This window comes from Condylura cristata, unplaced genomic scaffold, assembly GCF_000260355.1.
Source record: "Condylura cristata isolate star-nosed mole 26May11 unplaced genomic scaffold, ConCri1.0 scaffold00009, whole genome shotgun sequence".
Lineage (NCBI taxonomy): Eukaryota > Metazoa > Chordata > Mammalia > Eulipotyphla > Talpidae > Condylura > Condylura cristata.
Window position 1 is genome coordinate 7,200,853 of NW_004567110.1, and position 15,550 is coordinate 7,216,402.

The following is a 15,550-nucleotide window of genomic DNA, read 5'->3' on the forward strand; positions in this document are numbered from 1 at the left end:
GGTACATTTAAAGAAAATAAATACCAATGCGAAAATTCTAGAATTTATACCTTTGACTCAACTGATATTAGGATTGATGTGTTGAATCCAAGGAGACCTTGCAACCGAATTCCCTTCCTCTACTACCTTTGGCTTTTGTTTTAGAGAGCTAGTAGCCACTTTTGCTGTTCCATCAGGTGTGGCGTGAAGACGCTTTCTGTGTGTCGACATTGGAAGTGCACATTGCAAGTGATCGATCTCACTTGTGTGCACACGGACATGTGCTTTGATCAGAGATTCATGCCTTCAGCTCCACATGCCCTTACCCCCAGTACCAAGAAAAAGAATGAGATTTAGGGAATCTGTGGTTCCAGAAGTCGATGACAAGGAGCGCCAAAACCTGGGACCAGCAGGGCAGACGGCCTGGGCTGGGCACCCGTGGGCCAGGGGAGCTGCGCCTACCCCTGTGTAATTGTTCAGTCAACTCTCTTGTCTCCTAAGTCCCAACAGGTGGGTACAAGAAAGGGGAAAGGTGCCAAAGGAAAGTTGTGTGCACCATCTTTCCTCAGCCCTGCCCCGGGAAAGAGCAGTGAGGCTCCCTTCCTCCCGCTGTCCCAGTCTTTGCTGTGACGTTGCCTTCTGGAAGGAGCAAACTCAAGATGTCTTGAAGCAGTTGCTTGGGTGTCTACGTAATGGCCAGATGTGAGAAGCTTGTCACGCATCTGCCTGATGCAGCAGCTACTTTACAGGGGATACAGTCTACTGGAACATGAAAACTGCCTACCTGTAGCGAGTGTGGACCTGAGTGTTTGGCTGGTCAGAATATGCTTTTCCTTTTCTCACACTAGAAATATATTTGTGTATGTGTCTGGCAATTTAATTCTAGTTAACTTGAATGCTTATGCCTTTGAGCTAGTCTTACACAGTGACAACTAACCCTACGGAAAATAAATGCTAGAAATAGAAATCGGACTTATTTTCAGAAACGTGAGAAAGGATGATTTTGAACTTACCACCCACATGTTCCCACACTTCAGGGTTTATTTGACAAACCCCAGATAGTTCCATAAAGCTTAGATTACATAAATCCTGTTCAGAAGGGACCTCTCACTCCTGCTCCCTCCGGCCTGGCTGCTCTGTACCACTCATGGGTGCTGTGGTCGGAAGGGAGGAAGTGAGGCTCTGACAGTCCCCTTGGGTGACAGCTGCTGGAGTCGCACTCCGGGGGGAGTTCTGTTTTCTTTCATGGGCATTTTCATAGGAGCCTGTTGGTAGCCTCGGTGTCCCGGAGGCCCCATGTACTTGGCTTAAGTCAAGAGTCACCACGTCCACGTTTCCTGGCGTTCGCGCCTACACTTCCTGCATAGCCGGACTCCTCCCTCTGTGGAGACACGCCATCCTTACAAGTCCTTGCACTCAGCTACCACTAGGCTCCCCAAAACACCCCAGGCTCCAGACCTCCTCTTTCCATGTCTACTCCCCTTGAAAAACGAGAAGTCTAAGAAAAATCTAGAAGTTCGGAATGTCAGAAAATTCTGGAAGAACTAGAAGTCCAAGAAAATTCTGGAAGAAGTTGCTGGAAAGCAACTTCATTTAATTGAAAAAATAAAGACAAACATTTTCCTTTGAAGATAGTGGTGGATTCCTGCCAAGGGAGCAGGTAAAAGAATCAGCTGGTTTCTGAGGGACACTGTTCTCATGGAATAAAAAGACAGTCCCAGACGTTTGGGCAGCCTGACCGCAGGTCAGCAGCTGGCTGCCTCCCTTTTCATGTTTGCCAGGGAAGGGAAGGCAGGTGCGGAGGAAGCCAAGCCCTCAGGGAGGGGCAGGATTTCTGGGTCAGCTTGCAGGCAGACAGTCCCTTGTGGGGCGTGTGGGGCGCACTCCCAGCATGTATGCTCTAGAACACCCTCCTGGGACCGGGCTTCTCAGGCGACTCCCAAAGTGCTGTTCTCTCAGGCTCATGAAGGCTGGAGCCCGCAGCTGGTTGATAGCCAGCTTCTCACTTTAAGCTGCAGGCCCTGTGCAGTGCCAGGTAACTCACTCCCTTACTACCCGCCCCCCTCCACATCCAAGAATGTGATTTTAGGTAAAAACTTGTTTCCCTCCTAAAACAGGGTGAAAGGGCTGTGACATACGGGTGCTGGAGGCCCGTGCGTGTTGGTGTCGATCAGACGTGCCACGCCAGCTCCACCTTCCTGTCTTCAGCCGCAGACATGCCACATAATTCTCTCTTCTGTATGCACGGAAGTAATAGTGTCAGTTTCTTGGAGGCAGTGGGAATTTGTAGAGCTCATGAAAGTGATCAAGCACTGTACCTAACACATGGAACTCACTTAAGAATCAGCTTTTGACATTTCCATCTTTTTGGGTGGTCTCTATAGCAGGTGCTGCGTCAAGGCAGGTGTGGGTTCCATTTCACAATTAAGTGCGTCTTAAAATGATTTTATCAGAGAGCTTTTGTTTATGGAAACTATTTCTATCCATCGTTGCTGTTTTAATACTTAAAACTAAGAAAGCTTAAAATCTCTTCCTTTTTTCGGCAATATGTTGTTTTGGGTGAATTAGACAGAAGTGGGTGGGGTCTCATCCTTGAGCACGTCAGGAAGAGAGGGGTGCTCCCCGAAGTATTCGGGTAATGATTGACCCTCCCCATGCTGCATCAAAACCTGACAAGTGCTAGTTCTTAGATACTACTAGAATTATGACTCTGAAACCATGTAAATGAACTTTTAAGTATTTGGAAGCTGTCAAGCACATGCTAACAGATACAGTTTTCCAGAATTTCAACTTTCGCTGCAAGCTTTATCATTAGCAACAAATACTGTCCCTTGTTTTTCTTGTAGTGACAGGCTCTTTCATTTTTGAGAAAATGTTTTCCAAATACTCAGATCTCAGTACCACAGTATGTCAGTCATTCTTTTGATGGAAAACAGTGGTGTTTCTCTGAAATAAAAAAAACCCTGACCCACCAAATAAAATCAGTAGTTCAGATCCCAACTCAAAAAATAGTGTCCTTTCAAGTCACCTGTGAGTCTGGGTATGACGCCCTCAGAAATGCTGTGCGTGTACCTCCCCAGAGTAACATAAGGCACCTCCCCCCGCCTCCACCTGCTACGTTTGCATTATCTGTCAAAAGTAGAAAAGTCACATAAAGCTATTAGTTATTATAAACACACGTTGGCCCTTAGGGACCTCTATGGACTGAAGGCTCCGGTTGGAGAGTCCCTGGCATCAGAAGCCAGGGCTCTGAGGTGACCCCAGCCCTGCAACCAAGTAGGTTAATGTTGCCTCACTTTGGGGCACGAGTTTCCTCACTGGGAGGGTGTGGGGAAGGTACCTCACTACCTCCCCTGTTGTTTGCATGAGTTTCAAGTCATACCACCCACTTGAGAAACTCTGTAAACTGCAAAGTCCTTGAGTCACACAGAGTGGATTGTTCACATATTAATAGACTGCATTAATATTCATACAGCCATGGTATTAATAGCCACTGCAGGGGACTTAATGTGTTTTCTTTCTACTATAAAAAGAGCATATGCCTAGTAGGGAAATTTAAAATACAAAGATAAAATTGTAGTTTCTCTGTTACAGTCCCCCTACCCACAGAGAATCATCTCTGGTATCTGGGGTTTATCTTTCTAGTCCCTTTTTCTGCAGCTTTTTACCCCCCCGCGAATAGGTGAAATTTGGTGTTTGAAGCAGTTTGTCTCTGACTTTCATGTTCTTCCTATCGCTCAGTGTTCTTGACGCCTGACAGTGAATTCGGGATGTTCCTAAAAGACTGACTTCTACCAAGATAACCTGCCATTTGCACATTTTTCTGACTAACGTCTTAAGTCAGTCAGAGTCACAGAGAATGAATACTGCGGCGGGGAGCGGGGAGACAGAGGACCCCAGAGGAGCCCTCATGTTGGTGCTTCATGGGGGTTATGGCGCCGCTTCTACTCACCTGTGCGTGTGGCGGGAGGTGCATCGAAGGTGCATCCACAGATGGCGAATCTCGGGTCAGCTCTGTCCCAGCTGGCCCTGTGCCGCCGTTCACTCAGGTTTTGATGACCTACTCTATGCGCACGTCAGATGTTACCCTTGGGAGGGGCAGCTGGTGGAGTGGGCAGGGGGCCCCAGTCTGTGTTTTTTTTTGTGAGGAGACAGTTTTTCCAAAATAAAAAGTTGAAAGAACTGTCCAAGTGAGCACATTCTAGTCAGGGGGGAAGTGTTTAGTCATAGCTGTGGCAGAGGAAACAAAAGCCGTCGGAATTACGACAAGTTAAGTAGTTTTGTACAGTGGGGGGGGGGAATGAACGAGACACCCTTATGACTGGGAGAAAATATTCACGCCGTGTATAACTGATAAGGGGTTCATCCAGGAAGGGTAAAAAGACTCACAATTCAGCAGTCAGAAAAACAACCCGATTCACAACGGGCAGCAGATCGGAACAGACGGTTCACCTAAGTGGAGCTCCGGAAAGCCAACACACGCGTGAAAAAACGCTTGTTGTGACACCGCCAGGAGGAGCTGCAGGTTAAAGCCACAGTGAGGTGCCACCCAACGGCAAGTGTTGGAGCGGGTGCAGAGAAAGAGGAGCCCCGTGACGCTGTCGGCGGGAACATGAGCTGGTGAGCCCCTCTGGAAAGCCGCCTGGACTCACCTTAAAGACAAAAAGTGGGGGCACTCCCTGGTGGCGCAACAGGTCAAAGGACCAATTATGAAGCTCTACAAAGCCACTGCAGCACGAGTTCGATCCCCAGCCAGGGAGCTGACCCACATGGCACGACGGCTCTCTCCTGACCCGCACGCTGTTCCCCTCAGCAGTGTACTTGCCAATCTGCCTGTTCTGCTCCCCACTCTGTGTCTCTGGTGAATCCTCTCACCCACCACACCTCTGACCTGTACCCCAGTTCTGTAAACATAAATAAATAAATCTTTTTAAAAAGAAAAAACAAAAAGAACACGAAAAGTGGAAGTGCCGACTGACCCAGCGAGCTCGCTCTTGGGCCTCTGTCCAAGAATATGCAACAGTCAGTGCACTGACCCCTGCTCCGCAGCATCTGTGGCAAGGCCATTTACAGTAGGCAGGACACGATGGCTGCTTCAGCACCCAGCAGTTAAGAGTTGGATCATGAAAATGTGGTCTGGCCATGCTGTGGAATACTACTCAGCCCTAAAGAAGATGAAATGCAGCCACGTCTGACAAAGTGGAGAGAGCTTGAGAGAATTAAGTAAATTGGTCAGAATGGTAAAAGCCAAACACTGGGCATTCACACAGCAGAGGATTTGGTAGAGATTTACAGAATCTGGTGGACATCAGTAAACACCACGAGACTCTGAGACTCTGAGGTTGGGGCGGGTCCAGTGGACAGGGACATAAAAGGGACGTAACTGTGCCTAAAGAAAGCCTTTTGGGGAGATGTTAGGCAAATCTGAAACTTGAAGAGTTGGCGAGAAACCTGTGCAGGAGGTTCAGGTTAGGTGAGTGAGAACAATTATACAGCTCTCTGAAGCTAAACAGATCAGTAAAATAACCAGTACATCATCTTTTCCCCCCTGAGGAATGAATTGAGAATGAGTGAATGAATAAAAGAGTGGACGAAAGATCATGTGCCAGAGACCTCAGTTTGGGGTGAGGCCCCGCCCCGGCACCCTCTGACCCCACTGATTTGTACACCTTCCTTTCGACCGAAAGCCAGCTCAGGAGTTAGACCCCAGAGGACTTCGCCAGCAATGGCTGCACTGAGGAAGTGCAGTGGGAAACACCCCCGACGCCACGACTTGGGATCCAGCGAGGAACCCTAGAGCCAGCACACAGCTCAGTCTGTGGGGCCACGCCACCGTCACCCACCTGTTCCTGAGCCCAGCACCCCCCACTGCCACCCCTCTCCCAGACCTCTGGAAGATGAAGCCCCTGGCCAGGGGCACAGGGACCGAGGGTGGGGCCCCAAGGAGGGCTGTCCAGGACGAAATAAAGCACTGCAGGCCTCTGCAAGCCAGGTAAGGGCCTCACCCCCAGGCCGCAGGCCCGAGGTCACGGCCACCCTGCTTTCTGGTCTTGGCCAGGCCAGGGGAGTACAGGCACCCCCACCCCGCCACACCAAGGCCCCCTGCACATCCAGGGCCACACGCTGACCCCTCCACCCCCACCTCCCAGTGCAGTGTAAAACAGAAACCAAACTCTTCTCTGGCATTTCTGTAGACCACTCATCTGTGATCAGCGTTTCACACTTACATACCTTTTAAACCAGTCTGTCTTGGATTTCTCCCTCAGTGTGGTCATATTGGAAGGGAGTGTTTCCTCCCAGAAGTGACGCTAGCTGTCAGGTGTGGCTATGTCTAGGAAACGCTGCCTCCTAGTGGTGAAAGCCAGACCTGCAGGCATAAGCTATGTTGCTGATTAGGGAGGTGGCCAGTGCTTGGGCTTTTATGTGAAGTACCTAATACAGCGTTTGGTTCATGGTATATGTCTAGTAAGTAATAGCTCTTTCAAGCTACTAGAAATATTAGTTTGAAACTACTAGAAATAGTAGAAATAGTTTCTTTGGTTGACTTAGCAGTCCTGAAATCATCTTCCTTTAAAGATAAAAATGCCTTCATGATGAAAGCCAGCTGTAGACGTAGCAAATTATTTTTTGTTCCTAAATTATAGTGCATTTTTTGCTTCTGTGCCCTTATATTGTCCCTTCTACTCTGAATGTCCTCTAGTAGTTCATCTATTCATAATTAAGGATTTCTATAGTGCAGCTTTCTTGTTAGGAAAAATAGAAAAGCAGGATGGTCTTGACTTTTACTGTCTCTAGTATTTTTGTGTTGTTTGTTTGGTTCAATAGAAAGACAGCACCAAAATTATTATTGTGTTCAACTTCGTAACCATTGTTAAGGACAGTTAATGCTTGCGAAACATTGTGGGGCCTGTTCTACTCCCCTTATCTGACCCTCTTTGCCTGTGATCCTGAGGAAGAAGCTAAGGACTTAAGAGAATTGACTCCACTTAATTACCAAACCACAAATGGGACCAGAAAGCAGTTGCTGGTGGACTGGATGGCTTCCAGTGGCCAGAGGAAAACCACCTAACCCGCGCCCCAGAAGGCCCAGCACAGCTGTAGTTTCAGAAAAGATTTGGTACTATGGGGACGATCCCGAGGGGAGAAGTCAACGGCTGTACAAAAATTAGTAACCACGTAAGAAAACAAGTAAGTTCAATAACGGTACTCCAAAGGAAATATATGTAAAGACCTCGATTAGGGGAGCAGGGAGTTGCCAGAAGGACCCTGTAGTCCCGCCAGAGCGGTCTCTGGCTCCTCCTCATCCCGAAGCCTGTGGAGAGCGCCCAGACTTCAGACTTGCAGGGGCCTGGATGTCCTGCAGCGAGAGGGCGGCCCTGGCTTCGCCGTGGCTTCAGAGCCTGGGAGATTCCCCAGCTGCATTCGCAGTCTGCAGTGCGGACTCTGGGTTGGGTTAGAGAGTGTTCTTACTTTCTTAGCTTGTCTTCTTCCTGTCCCTCTCGAATGAGATAGCTGACATGTGCCGGTTGGATCAAAAGTTACAGGGACCAAGTTGCTCCTCGGGTTCTCTGAAATACTGCAGTGGGGAGGCTTGGGTCACCTCCGCGTTATGCAACACAGTTTTGAAACCTCGTCGTTTTTGCAGAATGATAATCTGTGACACGAAGGGGTCAGCATTAATCTGCCAGACTTTTCCCTCATGTCCTGACAGGCTTCTCCACCCATAAATACTGGGGCGCATCTCATGAGTGAGCTCTGCCCTTGTGGGTGGGAGGGTGAGTAAGAGGGAGATTTTCTTTTCCCCTTCTATTATAAAAGTCATGTGTAGTCACACGAAATTCCAAAGTATGAAAAAATTAATAAAGTAACCATCATTATATGATTCTGTTAAATACTATACAGGCTGTCCTTCAGAACAGCTTCAGAGATTTGATATAATCTAGATGTAAAGTGTGTGTGTGTGTACACACGTGTTTACACCCATACAAATATGTGGCTGCATCTAAGTCCTCAATCTCTTATTCAAAACAAAACTCTTGGTGTCAGATGTGTTTCCAAATAGTACACATTTCAGAAAGGTACCGAGTTGCATAAACTGCGTGTTATGTAACACCTCCCCCACCTCAGTGGCTTCTCAGACAAGTCCTCATCGTCAAACACGTTTATCTCCGCCGTGGAGCGGGCATATTTACATGCAGTGAGATAAGTGAAGACTCCAGAGTCCCACCTCAGTTCAGGTCAGAGCTTACCCCCAAGTGAATTCAGGTCACGTCAGATTTTGCTGCCAAATGAGTTTGTTTCTAACAGCCCACACTGTACATGTCCTGCAGCCTTTTTTTTAAAGCTAACTAGCTCTCCATGACCATATCCACAAACCTGCAAAATCACTTTTAACAGGTCACATCATGTTTCGCTGTATAACGGCACTATGACTGATTTCCTAGGAAGGACTTGATGTTCACCTTCCTCAAATACAGGAGAGTTTAGCAAAGGTGTGTTTCCCCTCGTGTCCACATCCCCTGAGGACAAGTGCTCCATACAGTGACAATAATTGTGGGGTCCAGGCTCACAGAATTGCCTGCCACAGCTTTCCCTGGCGTGGACTGAGTTCTTGACCTCTCACAAGAAATAGAAAGGAGCAATTGGGATTTTTGGTGAGAGCTGCTGTTTACTTCATCTGAACATCACTTGTTTACTCCTCACCGGACCTTCCCAGGGATTAGCTAGAACTGCCCTACTTAAAGCAGAGAGAATTGAGTCACAAAGCACCATGCCAGTATTTAACCCAGGTGGCCTACACCAGCGTCCATGCAGCTATCACAGATAAGCTCGTCAAATTCTAAAATTTTCAGTGAAGTAAATCTTTATAGCTTAAAGATATGGACCAAGTAGACGAGACAGGGGAGCCCAGCAAAGGAGGAGCAGATGTCTGCTTTCTTACCAATTAAGTGAAGACAGTACCATTGTGTCAAGTAGCGCACACGTCAAGTCGTTATACTGAGACAGTGGTGCTCTGGGGCATTGCAGGTCTCAGCACACGGTGAGCCCTGCGTGTCCATGTTTATTTTATTGGAGTTTTAAATTGAGTTGAGAAGGTGCTTTCTAAGGAAAACTTTGTCCTTATGAAACATAATATGTATGGAGAGGTCCGCGGCAGACAAGCAAATTTGATTTGCTATCACTGCGTGGCTTTGTTCTTCTTGAAACATAGCAAATGATAGATGGCATGCGTGGAAATGAAATAAAGGTTGGACATGAACGGACTGGTTCATCATCATTTCAAGCACGAGAAATAATCTGTGAGGGTCAGGATGTCTTCCAGGGCCTAGTAGCTCTTTTCACTTCCCCGTGTCTTAAAAATCTTAGCTACTCCCCTTTCCTTATTCTTCTCCTGGAAGGAAGTCAGATGCTGTGCGTAACGCAGGGGAAACAGGTGCTTTCATTTTTGCTCTTGATGCCGAGATGATGTTAAATCTAACCCATCATTTACTTAAACTGAATTTGACAAAATATAATTGCATTACTTCAGACGAGGGACTCTCAATCCCTGATACTCCTACTCCAACCCAGTCTTTGCTGCAAAACTGCTTCCACGTGTGTTCATTCTCGCTGCTTCCTGTTGCCTTCTGTGTGATGGTGCCCTCTGCTTCCCGCTCCCCCTCAGGCCTTTCCCAGACCCCCAGAGCAGGCCTCTCCTCCCGACGCTGGGTCTCTCCTTCCCTGCTGAGGCTGTGGAAAGCCGGCAGTCTGTGGCGGTGGCTCCCAAAGCTGCCCTGGCCACCGTATCACCTGGAGAATTTGGTAACACATAGATTCTTAACTTTGGGGCCAACCTGGTCAGCTGTGTTTTATCTCTGCCAAGTTTCTGGCGATGCTGACCCTTTTAGTCCACTGACCACACACTGAGAGTCACTAGGAAGGATTCGGACAGAAACACGCAATTCCTTACTGGTCCAGAGAAACTATAGCTTTACTCCTCCAAATTCACCACCTGATGATACTTACACTTCTGCATGTCATCTGACTTGTACTGAGACATCGAGTAGTTTGAAGGGGAAATGGGCTGCTGGTTGGGTACTTACCGCCCTCTTGTGTTTGTGGCCTGGTTCTTTCACAATACAAAAATGGTATCAGTTCACTGCCCAAAACTTAGGAGGGGGAGCAGGAAAGAACTACGGTAACAATCACCAGTAACCTTCCAACCCACTGAACAGTTACGACCACGTCTGATGCCTCCTAACCTGTTTGCTCATCTCTTGTGGGTATTCTTCAAGTACACATAGGATGGATACACATGCATGCATCTCTCATTTTTGACAACACTGGGTTCATACTGTCACGCGATCTCATAACCCAGTCTTCGCGTATGTATTTTGAAAGCGTCCCCCGTTCCCTGTGACCTGGCAGCCTAGCACCCTTCATGTAATTGGCAGCTTGAAGCCTCCCAGACAGCTGCTCCCGTCCCCCAGAGCCCACCTCTCACCCCAAGAGGGGTCTGGAGACAGCCTCTGACGTCATAGCGGGCGTCTGGAAGACTCAGCGTTTGCCCCGTAAACTATTAGCCTGATCTCCTGTTTTGAACATTGTGCCATAGTTTCACGATAGACATTGTGGACTATAATGAAAGTGGAGGGTTTTGGAAGGAGTGGTGAAATGGCCCTTCCCACTTTCCCGCTTACTGTAGAGTCGTTCGGTGACTGGTTTCCCGGGGTGTGGGAGCCGGGCCCCGCCTCCTGCCATGGGGCAGCAGGATAGAGCCTGGAGCCGTTTCCACCCACTTGGTCTGGATTTTCTTCTATGAAGTTCACTTTCAATTCACTTTCAATTCAGAGGGTGTTATAACTAGAAGCTTCTTTACCTTCTAGATCTTTCAGTTTATCAACGACAAAAATGAGAAGTGACCCACCGAAACCCAGGGGCGGGTTCACGTCCAGGACACGCTTCGTGCCACGTGTCAGACAAGACCTGACAGCCACAGGAAGGGGGGTGCTACCGTGTCTGTTCCCCAACCATATCCTGGGAGCAGTTCCAGCCCTCCCATCCCTCTGCCACACCCACCGTCATCCTCCACCTTCTGCTCTTGTGCTGAGCTCTCTAGGAAAACAAAGCCAGCTAAGATTCCCTAAGGTGCCTCAGGCTCAGAACACTGTTCACGCCACAGCATTTTATTTCCACTCTGAAACAACTGTGCTGGGGTTGATGTAACACTGGTGGACGGGACGGGGTCTGCTGCCTGCAAGCGGCTGCCCTGGACGGCGAGCGCCAGTAAGACAGGGCTCTCTCCTAAGTGAGCCTTTTCTGCCCGCCTGAGAGTAACGGAAGAGGCAAAGGGGCTTGCTTCGAAGGGTCAGGATCTCTGAGGAAGTGACGCGGAGCCAAGGAGCAGTTCCGGAAGCTTGTGATCATGTGCCAAGGCGGAGAATGTTTGCTGGGCCAAGAAGCTGGGGAAAGGCCTCCTGGTTGAAAGGAAGTAGAAATGACACGAGCTTGAGACTGTCGCCAGGGCCGATCTACAATGGGAGACGGGATTTGAATCCAGTTCTCTCAAAGCCTCGATGGATTTTTTTTTTTTAAAGATTTATTTATTTATGCATACAGAACTGGGGTACAGGCCAGAGGTGCAGGGGCAGTGAGAGGCTTCACCAGAGTCAGAGTGGGGAGCAGAACAGGCAGATCGACAAAGTACACTGCTGAGGGGAGCAGCAGGCGGGTCAGGAGAGGTCTGCCGCGCCATGTGGTCACCTCCGGGGCCGGCGGGAATCAAACTCATGCGGAAGTGGCTTTAGATTCTCAGTGCAGTGCTTTAACCCGCTGCACCACCAGGGAGGGCCTCCTCGATGGATTTTAAGCTGATGAGAAAACCACTCTGTCTGCACGACACCTGGGAATGTGAATAGGTAATGAATAGCATCATCATCTGCTCTTCCCGCTGTTTAACCTAGAGCCAGTTACTTAGCTCTCTGAGCCCATTTCCTCACTGACCAGATGTAAGACCACAGAGCTGTTACGAGCAGTAACTTCAGATAACATGTCGACAGTAGCATCTGTCTTTCTAATGTATGGGACTCAGGCCGCTCTGCCTTGAAAGAGCGCGTGGCCTATCAGATGTATCATCTTGCAGATTCTAGAGTCTGCCTTGCAGCCAGAGGCAGAACTTACCCAAAGGAGGAGCGTGGAGCACCTGGAATGACATCTGGGATTCCCTCTATCCCCACCCCATCTGCAGAGCATCTATTCCAGTATCTGAAATGCTATCATTATATTTTTTTCCCCTCACCACTGCAGAGCTTTTTAAGTCTAAAGAATTCTAAGAAAATCAACCTCGCTGCATTTTATTAAGCAGCTGCATAGTGCTGGGCCTTTTGTGAGTGAGGCGGCCATGTCTGTCCCTCCTGCAGCCTCTTGAGAAGGGGAGGAGCTCCTGCATCCCCCTTTATAAGCAAGACGAAGTCTCTGGAAGGTCAAATGACTAGGCTTAGACACATACCTCGCTGGGTGTCGCCACCCACAAATCTTTGAGCAGAGGTTAGTATGTCTCACTCAGCTATTGGATTTCTAAGTATCTTTTCTCTCCCTTCCTGCATATGAGCGACCAAGTAAAATAGCTCCACAGGTCAGTACTGTTGCATGTTCTTCAATACAGTGTCATTTTCTCTGAAACGCTTCCGGTCGTTCCAAGCAGGTAGTGGGCTGCCAACCTTTCGCTCGTCTGGACTAGACCAGGTTCGCGGCCTAACCCCCTGCCCAGCCGCCGGCTGCGTTTGAATGCGCAGCCGGTGCCCTGCGCAGGCGTCAGGTAGCCACGAAGTAATGCGTGTAAATGCCACCGCCCCTGCCTGCTGCAGAGGGGGCTTGTCGGTGAGTCGGCTCTCCCTCAGGCCTGCAGCAGCGCTGGCACGTACAGAAGCTTGCCGCGGGGACACCTGCTTTAGCCAGGACCCACGTCTGGAAGGTTGAAAGTTTGCCCGGAGTCCCCAGGCTCTCGAGCCTCTGGGCTCTTGCGCTGCTCAGAACCCTTTCCGCCGTCATATTACCCTGGAAACTGTCCTCATGACAGCGCTCCAACATCAAATAGCATCAAGGTGGTAACTCTAGGGCATGAAGGAGTTAACGCATGGGCCAGAATGCCTAATTTATACCAGGGAGTCAGAGCTTAACTGCTGGGAGCTGGCTCGTTATTTTAATTGGATTTTCCAATGTGTTGCACAAGTCAGCAGGTCGGCACTGGCTTACTCGCAAAGAAACGGTTCTGTCTGCAGAAGGGCGGTGCAGAGAGAACGTGACAGTGCAACATGACAGCGCCAGCAAATGGTGCCCTTTAGCTGATTCGGGGAGGTGTGGGGGCCGCTGGGAGAGGTGGGGTGCCCCTGGGAGGAAACCACCCCTGCCCGTGCTCCCGGCCCAGACCCCCCCCCCCCAGCCTGAAGCCCAGCAGCCCTGCCAGGCCGGAAGTGCAGTCGGTGGTGAAGCCATCCGGCTGTCCCTGATTCCTGCTCGGGTCGATCGAGTAACCAGACAGGTGTGAGTGCTGCCCTTCAGAAGCACCTTCTAGAGACGAAAGGCGTGTGATAGACTAGCAAGTGAGTAAGTGAGATGATTTCATTTTGCAGTAAAATGATACAGGGCAGAAGACTGGTGTTTCCTAGATGCAAAGAAAGTTCATGAAGGTTTCCGGAGGACTCGGATTATGTGGGCTGCTTGTAGAGGGTCTGGTCGTGTCTCAACCGTTGAAGGCGTGATTGGGTTTATCAGCGCCAACATCATTACGGTTTACTTGTTAGAACCAGTCGCTTTTGCAGAATGAGGAGTTATTCCAGGGTTCTGCTTGGGTATATGTATGTACTAGCAAGGTACCGTGGGCCTTTGAGAGGGAGGAGATAAGCAGTTTGTTTGGAAGTCATTCCTGAAGTCGTTTTTAATGCGTTCCTTGCTTAATAAGATAAAGATGATGTGCGTTTTAAACATTCTCTTCAGCCCCTTGCAGTCTTGAGTTATGTAAAGAGCTTATGGGATCATCAGACTTTACCATCAAAGGAAGGAAATGGATCAGAAGTTCAGTAAGTGGAAATGGAGCAATCAATAGAGTTTTGTAAAATAAAAGGGAAATCATGAAACAGCAGACTGGAAAGGCTTTTATTTAAACAGCCTCCGATGATAACGCAGATGCCACAGGAAGTCCAGGCCTGCAACTGTTGTCTTACGTTGGCCGGCTTGGGGTCAGCACACTTGTGTTTCTGCCCATGAGTTCACAGCTCTTACTCAGACCATGAAAAGTACTAGAAAGTAATGATCTAGGAAGGTTATGTAAAGCCGTGTGTTCCCTCTCTGTCACAAAGAAGGCCCTTTGTTTGAGAAAATAGGTTTTGTCTCCATGGAGGAACTTTGGGTTTGCCTGTCGATAAATAGCTCCTAACAGTGTCCCCAAGACGGGTGTGGGGACCTGGACCAGCTGGCCACCAAGGCTTGGCGTAGCCTCCGCCTCTGAGAAGAACTGCTTTCATCCGGGTGCCTACCAAGGATCTCTTGAACGCAATGCCTCAAGGGCAGGGTCTCCATCTGCCCGCAGTGGGGGCAGCTGCTCACCACCCCGCACCCCGGAATTGGGGGGGTGCTGCATCAAGGCAGCATAAGCCAACCTCAGCCTCTGTGGGAAATAAAAAAGATGTGCATCTGCTTTCTCTTTGACTTGTCTCCTTGTCTTTATAATGGGATTTTTTTTTTGTTAAGATGTATTTTATTTATTTATGCATACAAGAGCAGGCCAGAAGTTTGGGCTGGGGCTGAGAAGACTCACCAGAGACAGAGTGGGGAACAAAACAAGCAGAGTGACTGAAATCCACCGCTGAGGGGAGCAGTGGGGAGACAGAAGTCTGTTGTGCCGTGTGGGTCCCTCTCTGGCCGGGATCGAACTCATGCAGTGGATGGTAATGGCTTAAAAGCACTGAGACTTAACGCCACCAGGGAGGCCCCCGGAGGTTATTATTCTTAAACAATGATACTTAAAACAATCTCCTTTGCCAGTTATAAATTAACCTATTTATTCCTGGGAGGCACGTTAGGAAGTCTCCGTTTACTTTTTTTTCTGCAGCCTCTCCATACAGTCCGTTCTGGGGAGATTCTGAAATCACAGTACATGATATTTTGCTGCCATGGGTTCTTGTCCACCTCCAAGGGTATGGGTGTGGAAAACCACAAGAAATTGTGAATTACTGGGGCTCTCCACCCTCATGGCTCCAGCCCTGTGCCTGACCACAGTGATGGTGTTGAAATGTCACGACCTATGTTTGTTGTGTGGTGAACACATGACTTTTGAAGACTTTTCCTTCAAACAGTACTAACCACAGTTCAGTACTAACCACAGAGTTCCCTATCTTGTAATACAGCCGTCCATCAGTGTGTTTTCTACTTTATATCACTACAGATGTGAGGCACTGGTTTAAAAAAAGAAAACTGATTTAGGACTAAAAGTTAAAAATGATTTCTAATTTCTATATTCTCATTAAAATTTTTTTGAATAAATAATACAGTAGTTATTAATCAAAAAGCAGTTTTTTTAAAGATTTATTTTATT

The 15,550-nt window shown here is 48.6% G+C and overlaps 1 protein-coding gene across 7 annotated transcripts in view; it reads left to right on the forward strand.

Moving 5' to 3' along the window:
* Positions 1-15,550, forward strand: part of ASAP1 (ArfGAP with SH3 domain, ankyrin repeat and PH domain 1) — a 235,925-nt gene that overhangs the window by 149,480 nt on the left and 70,895 nt on the right. The window lies entirely within an intron of this gene.